At 56.4% G+C, this 9,269-nt stretch overlaps 2 non-coding genes across 2 annotated transcripts; both read left to right on the top strand.

Moving 5' to 3' along the window:
• The first annotated feature begins 480 nt into the window (after positions 1 to 480).
• On the top strand, positions 481 to 671 carry LOC129137780 (U2 spliceosomal RNA). Its single transcript, XR_008540571.1, has one exon. It is a non-coding gene; the product is annotated as a U2 spliceosomal RNA (small nuclear RNA).
• Positions 672 to 6,596: 5,925 nt separating this feature from the next.
• On the top strand, positions 6,597 to 6,787 carry LOC129137779 (U2 spliceosomal RNA). The gene has a single exon (XR_008540570.1). It is a non-coding gene; the product is annotated as a U2 spliceosomal RNA (small nuclear RNA).
• The last annotated feature ends 2,482 nt before the right edge of the window (positions 6,788 to 9,269 follow it).

Below are 9,269 nucleotides of genomic sequence, written 5' to 3'. Positions count from 1 at the left end.
GAAGTAAAGGCCCAGCGCAGCCCGCGCTCCTGCCCTGGGGCCTCGTCTTTCTCCAGGAAAACGTGGACCGCTCTCCGCCGACAGGTCTCTTCCACAGACCCCTGTCGCCTTCGCCCCCAGTCTCTTCCGGTTCTGTCTTTTCGCTGGCTCGATACGAACAAGGAAGTCGCCCCCAGCGGAGCCCCGGCTCCCCCAGGCAGAGGCGGCCCCGGGGGCGGAGTCAACGGCGGAGGCCACGCCCTCCGTGAAAGGGCGGGGCATGCAAATTCGAAATGAAAGCCCGGGAACGCCGGAAGAAGCACGGGTGTAAGATTTCCCTTTTCAAAGGCGGAGAATAAGAAATCAGCCCGAGAGTGTAAGGGCGTCAATAGCGCTGTGGACGAGACAGAGGGAATGGGGCAAGGAGCGAGGCTGGGGCTCTCACCGCGACTTGAATGTGGATGAGAGTGGGACGGTGACGGCGGGCGCGAAGGCGACCGCATCGCTTCTCGGCCTTTTGGCTAAGATCAAGTGTAGTATCTGTTCTTATCAGTTTAATATCTGATACGTCCTCTATCCGAGGACAATATATTAAATGGATTTTTGGAGCAGGGAGATGGAATAGGAGCTTGCTCCGTCCACTCCACGCATCGACCTGGTATTGCAGTACCTCCAGGAACGGTGCACCCCCTCCGGGGATACAACGTGTTTCCTAAAAGCAGAGAGAGGTAAGAGACAGTAGCAGCTGCGGGGCGGCTTGCACGCCGAGTGCCTGTGACGCGCCGGCTTGACTTAACCGCTTCCCTGAAGTACCAGTGAGGGAGGTTCCTGATCTGCAGGCGGTGGGCGGTAGACGGTAGGCTTATGCGGCACGCTTCCGTTTCCACCGTGACTACTGCGCTTTGGGAAGGCCACGACCTCCTCCTTTGGGGAGGTCCTTAGGATCTCAGCTTGGCAGTCGAGTGGGTGGCGACCTTTTAAAGGAATGGGATCCACCCGGAATTGAACTTCTTTCTCCTCTCTCTCTCTCTCTCTCTCTCTCTCTCTCTCTCTCTCTTTCTCTCTCTCTCTCTCTCTTTCTCTCTCTCTCTCTGTCTCTTTCTCTCTCTCTTCACCCCCCCCCCCCCGCCTCTCCTCCGTTCTCTCTTTTGGTTTCCCCCACCCCCTCCCAAGTTCTGGGGTACATGTGCAGGACGTGCAGGTTTGGAACATAGATACACGTGTGCCACGGTGCTTTGCTGCACCTATCCACCAGTCGTCTAGGTTTGAAGCCCCGCACGCGTTGGCCATTTGTCCTAATGCTCTCTCTCCCCTTGCCCCCCACGCCCCGTCAGGGCCCGGCGTGTGATGTTCCCCTCCCTGTGTCCCATGTGTTCTCACTGTTCAACTCCCACTTAGGAGCGAGAACATGCGGTGTTTGGTTTTCGCTTCCTGTGTCAGTTTGCTGAGAATGAGGCCTTCCAGCTTCATCCACGTTCCCGCAGAGGACATGAACTCATCCTTTTTTATGGCTGCGTAGTAATTCCATGGTGTATACGTGCCACACTTTCTTTATCCAGCCTATCATTCATGGGCATTCGAGTTGGTTCCAAGTCTTTGCTATTTTAAATAGTGCTGCAGTAAACATACGTGTCCACGTGTCTTCCTAGTAGGAACTTCTTCCTCTTCAGCCCGCTGGGTAGCTGGCACTTTAAGGCAGGTGCCAACGCACCGGCAGCAAGCTTCCTTTTTTGCCCGGGAAAAACTGAGGTGCAGGTAGTATAAGCCATTTATCACGGAACGCACAGGAGCAGAGCTCGAGTCCAAGCATCGTGGCTCCACCCGTCATGCTTGATGCATCTTTAGGCTCCGCTCTAGGTATGCGTATCCTTTACGGGATCAGCCACCGGCAGTTGCCTTGCGACCACGATGACAAACCTCTGCCGGCTCTTTTGGGTCTCATCCCTGTATCTATTATACGTTGCATCCCAACATAAAGATCGGAATGTTCCTTTCGCTGACCCAGTCTCTCACCCTTTCCAAACTCCAGAAACCTTGTCTGTCCTCGGAAGAACTCCCCCTGCTTCTTTCTCTAAAGGCTGTCTTCAGGCCGGGCACAGTGGGGGGATCGCTTGAGCCCAGAAGGCCGCAGTGAGGTGAGATCGCGCCATTGCACTGCAGCCCCGGCGGCAGAGCCGGAGCCCCGTCTCGAAAGAAACAAACAAAAACCAACCGACCAACCAACAAACAAACACAGACAAAGAAAGAAAGAGCCCAGGCAACCTAGTGAAAACCTGTTCGGGCTGGGGCGTATCTGTACCCCAGCTGTTCCAGAGGCTGAGGCCAGGAGGATGGGTGGACGCTGGGAGGTGGATGCTGCAGTGAGCGGTGATCGCACCACTGCACTCCAGCCTGGGTGACAGAGCCAGACCCCGTCCCAAATAAATAAACATGAAAATAGAGGAACCAGTTTGTAGAAAGCGGGAGAGGGTCCCATTGAACTTCAAGCCTTCGAGCAACAGCTGTGGCTGGACAGGTTGGACCAGCAGGCTGGAGCAGTCGCCATCTTGGCAGGGATCATTGACCCTGATCTATCGCCGGGAGGAGGAAGAGCTGATCTTACGCAGGGAGGGCAGGTGGACTATGCGTGGACTCTGGTGATCTGTTTGGGTGCCAGGTGTTACTCCCAGGGCCACCCGTAACTGTGAATGTGCAGGAACCCTGACTTGAGAAGGGCCTGGCCACGGGGGGCTTAGGCCCCTGGGGAATGAGAGTTTGGTTCCCGGTACCCAGGGAAACCACCAGCATCGGCAGAGGTGATAGCTGGGGAGGAGCGGGGATTTGGACGAGAGACACAGGATGAGTACCGGGGGCAGCCCCGTGATCAACAACTGCTGCAACAGGGGCCGTTTGTTCGACTCGCTAGTCTTCTGTGGCTCTATGCGGTACTCAAGAGCAGAAGACAGAAGATACAAAAACCACAAAAGGTAGCCGGGCGTGGTGCTGCCCGTCAATAATCCCAGCTACTCGGGAGGCTGAGACAGGAGAATCGCTTGAACCCGGGAGGCGGAAGTTTCAGCGAGCCGAGATCACGCCATTGCAGTCCAACCTGAGCGTCCGAGCGAGACTCTATCTCAGAAAATAAAGACAGAATGAAAGAGCCCGGCGCGGTGGCTTACGCCTGTAATCCCAGCGCTTTGGGAGGCCGAGGCGGGCGGATCGCCTGAGGTCAGGAGCTGGAGACCAGCCTGGCCGACATGGCGAAACCCCCTAAAAATACAAAAATGAGCCGGGCGTGGTGGCCTACGCCTGTAATCCCAGCTACCCAGGAGGCTGAGGCAGGAGAATCGCTGGAACCCGGGAGGTAGAGGCTGCAGTGAGCCGAGATCGCGCCACTGCACTCCAGCCTGGGCGACAGAGCAAGAGTTTGTCTGCCAAAAAAAAAAAAAAAAAAAAGCCAGGGTGAGCGGTGGCTCAAGCCTGTAATCGCAAGCAACACTTTGGGAGGCGGCAGCTGGGCGGATCACCGGAGGTCGGGAGTTGGAGACCAGCCTGACCAACATGGAGAAACCCCATGTGTACTAAAAATACAAACTTAGCCGGGCGTGGTGGCACATGCCTGTAGTCCCAGCTGCTCGGGAGGCTGAGGCAGGGGAATCGCTTGAACCCGGGAGGCGGAGGTTGCAGAGAGCCTAGATCGCGCCATTGGACTCCAGGCTGGGTAACAAGAGCGGAACCTCCGTCTGAAAAAAAAAAAAAAAAATTGGGAGAATTTTGCTCCCACTGCCGTCAAAATCCCATGTGTATTTCACACTTACAGCACAGCTCCATTAGAACTGACCACATTTCCAGGGCTCCCTAGATACCTGTGGCTAGCGGCTGCCATACTACACCGTGCTGGGCTGTAGAATGGGGATGACAAGACAGGGCGGCGGAGATTGGGTTGGCGTGAAGCGAGGGAAACACTCGGCCGCAGGACAAAACTAAAACAGCAAGGGGGCACCGAAAGACTCAGTAGTCCACATGAATATCTTGATTATGTCGTGGCCGAGATAATGTAGGGTCCACCCCTACCGGGTCTGTGGGTTTTCTCTTCGTGTGTGTGCGCGCGGAGACGAGAGATCGAAGAGATAAAGACAGAAGACAAAGAGATAGGAAGAAAGACAGCTGGGCCCGGGGGACCACTGCCACCAAAGCGCGGAGACAGACAGGTAGTGGCCCCGAATGCCTGGAGGCGCTGCTATTTATTGTAGTCAAGGCAAGGGGGCAGGGTAAGGAGTGCCAGTCATCTCCAGTGATCGATAGGTCACGCGAGTCACGTGTCCACTGGACAGGGGGCCTTTCCCTTTGTGGTAGCCGAGGTGGAGAGGGAGGACAGCAAACGTCAGCGTTTCTTCTATGCACTTATCAGAAAGATCGAAGACTGTGGTACTCCTACTAATTGTGCTACTGCTGTCTTCTAAGAACTTAAAAGGAGGAGCCAGGTGTACAGGCGGAACATGAAAGTGAAGAAGGAGCGTGCCCACTGAAGCACAGCATCACAGGGAGACGTTGGAGCCTCCGGCTGACTGCGGGCCGGCCTGGCTAATGTCAGACCTCCCACAAGAGGTGGTGGAGCGGAGCGTTCTCTGTCTCCCCTGGAGAGAGGGAGATTCCCTTTCCCGGCCTGCTAAGTAACGGGTGCCTTCCCAGGCACTGGGGCCACCGCTAGACCAAGGCCTGCTAAGTAACCAGGGCCTTCCCAGGCACTGGCATTACCGCTAGGCCAAGGAGCCCTCCAGCGGCCCTTCTCTGGGCGTGAATGAGGGCTCACACTCTTGTCTCCTGGTCACCTCTCACTGTGGCCCTTCAGCTCCTAACTCTGTGTGGCCTGGTTTCCCCCAGGGTAATCATAATGGAACAGAGATCATTATGGTAATAGAACAAAGAGTAATGCTACAAACTAATGATTAATAATAGTCAGATATAATCCTATCCGTTTCCTATCTCTAGTAAAACTTTTCTTATTCTAATAATTTTCTTTACTATACTGGAACAGCTTGTGCCTTCAGGCTCTTGCCTGGGCACCTGGGTGGCTTGCGGCCCACAAGATAAGATATATTGCGTTGAACTATAGTTTATGTTGATTGCTGAATGATTTAGGGCGGGGGGGTGGGCACCCTCTGAAATTCTGCCCTGGAGGAGAGGCCTCACCCTAACCCTGGCCGTGGCTAATAATAAGGCCCACCTCTTAGGGCCGTGGAGTGAAATAAGTTTTCCAGGTAATGCGCAGTAGAGCCCTCAGCCCTCCGCTGAAGTTGCGTTAGGAAGGAGGAAGGGAGAGGTAAATGCTGAGCCCGCAGGCGGCAGTCTGTGCCTCGGAGAGAAACTTTATCCCAACCTTGCTGGGGGCCTTGACGCCCACCTTGCCCCAAGAGCACCCCGGCAGTCACCCCTGCCCTCTGGGGTCCTGCCACCCCGAGCCCGACCTTCCCCCTTTTCCCCCGCGCCGGGCCAATAGCCTCCTAACTGCGTCGTGCTCATCACGGTCTGCCGTGCTCATCACCTTTGCGTCGTTTCTTCGCTCCACAAACGTTTGCTGAGCGCCTTCCACACGCCAGGCGCCAGACTCGCGCGGGGAAACAGGGATAAGCACTGAGGAGGGGTCCCAGCCCTCAGCGATGGGATTTCAGAGCGGGAGATAAAGGGTTGCCCAGAAGGGTGGTGAGTGGAATAGCTGATATAAACAACGGGGGCGCGATGAAATACACAGGAGGGCTGCTAGTCACATACGGGGCGGGTGCCGAGGGCCCTTGACTAAGGGAGGCTTCCTGGACGCGTGACACCCAAGCGGAGTCCTGACGACCTGCGTCAGAAGTAGCCAGGCGAGGAGGAGGGGAAGGGAATCCACGTCCCGAGCAGGGAGGCAGCTTTCCCTACACAGCACAGGACACGGTCCGCGCACAGAAGCCGCAGGAGACGCAGGCACAGGGGCTGGGGAGAATCCTTGCTGGGCCCTCGCCGCCTCCCTCTGCTGGGTGTCTGGTGCCAGCCTCCTGCCTGGCCGAGGAACTCCAGCCCCTGCTCCCGGAAGCCCCTCCAGGCCTTCGGCTTCCCTGACTGGGCATGGGCCCCTCGTCCCCTCGGGTACGGGGCCGGTCTCCCCGCCCGCGGGCGGCGAAGTAAAGGCCCAGCGCAGCCCGCGCTCCTGCCCTGGGGCCTCGTCTTTCTCCAGGAAAACGTGGACCGCTCTCCGCCGACAGGTCTCTTCCACAGACCCCTGTCGCCTTCGCCCCCAGTCTCTTCCGGTTCTGTCTTTTCGCTGGCTCGATACGAACAAGGAAGTCGCCCCCAGCGGAGCCCCGGCTCCCCCAGGCAGAGGCGGCCCCGGGGGCGGAGTCAACGGCGGAGGCCACGCCCTCCGTGAAAGGGCGGGGCATGCAAATTCGAAATGAAAGCCCGGGAACGCCGGAAGAAGCACGGGTGTAAGATTTCCCTTTTCAAAGGCGGAGAATAAGAAATCAGCCCGAGAGTGTAAGGGCGTCAATAGCGCTGTGGACGAGACAGAGGGAATGGGGCAAGGAGCGAGGCTGGGGCTCTCACCGCGACTTGAATGTGGATGAGAGTGGGACGGTGACGGCGGGCGCGAAGGCGACCGCATCGCTTCTCGGCCTTTTGGCTAAGATCAAGTGTAGTATCTGTTCTTATCAGTTTAATATCTGATACGTCCTCTATCCGAGGACAATATATTAAATGGATTTTTGGAGCAGGGAGATGGAATAGGAGCTTGCTCCGTCCACTCCACGCATCGACCTGGTATTGCAGTACCTCCAGGAACGGTGCACCCCCTCCGGGGATACAACGTGTTTCCTAAAAGCAGAGAGAGGTAAGAGACAGTAGCAGCTGCGGGGCGGCTTGCACGCCGAGTGCCTGTGACGCGCCGGCTTGACTTAACCGCTTCCCTGAAGTACCAGTGAGGGAGGTTCCTGATCTGCAGGCGGTGGGCGGTAGACGGTAGGCTTACGCGGCACGCTTCCGTTTCCACCGTGACTACTGCGCTTTGGGAAGGCCACGACCTCCTCCTTTGGGGAGGTCCTTAGGATCTCAGCTTGGCAGTCGAGTGGGTGGCGACCTTTTAAAGGAATGGGATCCACCCGGAATTGAACTTCTTTCTCCTCTCTCTCTCTCTCTCTCTCTCTCTCTCTCTCTCTCTTTCTCTCTCTCTCTCTCTCTTTCTCTCTCTCTCTCTGTCTCTTTCTCTCTCTCTTCACCCCCCCCCCGCCTCTCCTCCGTTCTCTCTTTTGGTTTCCCCCACCCCCTCCCAAGTTCTGGGGTACATGTGCAGGACGTGCAGGTTTGGAACATAGATACACGTGTGCCACGGTGCTTTGCTGCACCTATCCACCAGTCGTCTAGGTTTGAAGCCCCGCACGCGTTGGCCATTTGTCCTAATGCTCTCTCTCCCCTTGCCCCCCACGCCCCGTCAGGGCCCGGCGTGTGATGTTCCCCTCCCTGTGTCCCATGTGTTCTCACTGTTCAACTCCCACTTAGGAGCGAGAACATGCGGTGTTTGGTTTTCGCTTCCTGTGTCAGTTTGCTGAGAATGAGGCCTTCCAGCTTCATCCACGTTCCCGCAGAGGACATGAACTCATCCTTTTTTATGGCTGCGTAGTAATTCCATGGTGTATACGTGCCACACTTTCTTTATCCAGCCTATCATTCATGGGCATTCGAGTTGGTTCCAAGTCTTTGCTATTGTAAATAGTGCTGCAGTAAACATACGTGTCCACGTGTCTTCCTAGTAGGAACTTCTTCCTCTTCAGCCCGCTGGGTAGCTGGCACTTTAAGGCAGGTGCCAACGCACCGGCAGCAAGCTTCCTTTTTTGCCCGGGAAAAACTGAGGTGCAGGTAGTATAAGCCATTTATCACGGAACGCACAGGAGCAGAGCTCGAGTCCAAGCATCGTGGCTCCACCCGTCATGCTTGATGCATCTTTAGGCTCCGCTCTAGGTATGCGTATCCTTTACGGGATCAGCCACCGGCAGTTGCCTTGCGACCACGATGACAAACCTCTGCCGGCTCTTTTGGGTCTCATCCCTGTATCTATTATACGTTGCATCCCAACATAAAGATCGGAATGTTCCTTTCGCTGACCCAGTCTCTCACCCTTTCCAAACTCCAGAAACCTTGTCTGTCCTCGGAAGAACTCCCCCTGCTTCTTTCTCTAAAGGCTGTCTTCAGGCCGGGCACAGTGGGGGGATCGCTTGAGCCCAGAAGGCCGCAGTGAGGTGAGATCGCGCCATTGCACTGCAGCCCCGGCGGCAGAGCCGGAGCCCCGTCTCGAAAGAAACAAACAAAAACCAACCGACCAACCAACAAACAAACACAGACAAAGAAAGAAAGAGCCCAGGCAACCTAGTGAAAACCTGTTCGGGCTGGGGCGTATCTGTACCCCAGCTGTTCCAGAGGCTGAGGCCAGGAGGATGGGTGGACGCTGGGAGGTGGATGCTGCAGTGAGCAGTGATCGCACCACTGCACTCCAGCCTGGGTGACAGAGCCAGACCCCGTCCCAAATAAATAAACATGAAAATAGAGGAACCAGTTTGTAGAAAGCGGGAGAGGGTCCCATTGAACTTCAAGCCTTCGAGCAACAGCTGTGGCTGGACAGGTTGGACCAGCAGGCTGGAGCAGTCGCCATCTTGGCAGGGATCATTGACCCTGATCTATCGCCGGGAGGAGGAAGAGCTGATCTTACGCAGGGAGGGCAGGTGGACTATGCGTGGACTCTGGTGATCTGTTTGGGTGCCAGGTGTTACTCCCAGGGCCACCCGTAACTGTGAATGTGCAGGAACCCTGACTTGAGAAGGGCCTGGCCACGGGGGGCTTAGGCCCCTGGGGAATGAGAGTTTGGTTCCCGGTACCCAGGGAAACCACCAGCATCGGCAGAGGTGATAGCTGGGGAGGAGCGGGGATTTGGACGAGAGACACAGGATGAGTACCGGGGGCAGCCCCGTGATCAACAACTGCTGCAACAGGGGCCGTTTGTTCGACTCGCTAGTCTTCTGTGGCTCTATGCGGTACTCAAGAGCAGAAGACAGAAGATACAAAAACCACAAAAGGTAGCCGGGCGTGGTGCTGCCCGTCAATAATCCCAGCTACTCGGGAGGCTGAGACAGGAGAATCGCTTGAACCCGGGAGGCGGAAGTTTCAGCGAGCCGAGATCACGCCATTGCAGTCCAACCTGAGCGTCCGAGCGAGACTCTATCTCAGAAAATAAAGACAGAATGAAAGAGCCCGGCGCGGTGGCTTACGCCTGTAATCCCAGCGCTTTG

Source organism: Pan troglodytes, chromosome 19 (assembly GCF_028858775.2).
Source record: "Pan troglodytes isolate AG18354 chromosome 19, NHGRI_mPanTro3-v2.0_pri, whole genome shotgun sequence".
Classification (NCBI taxonomy): domain Eukaryota; kingdom Metazoa; phylum Chordata; class Mammalia; order Primates; family Hominidae; genus Pan; species Pan troglodytes.
This window is presented reverse-complemented; position numbering and strand designations above follow the sequence as displayed.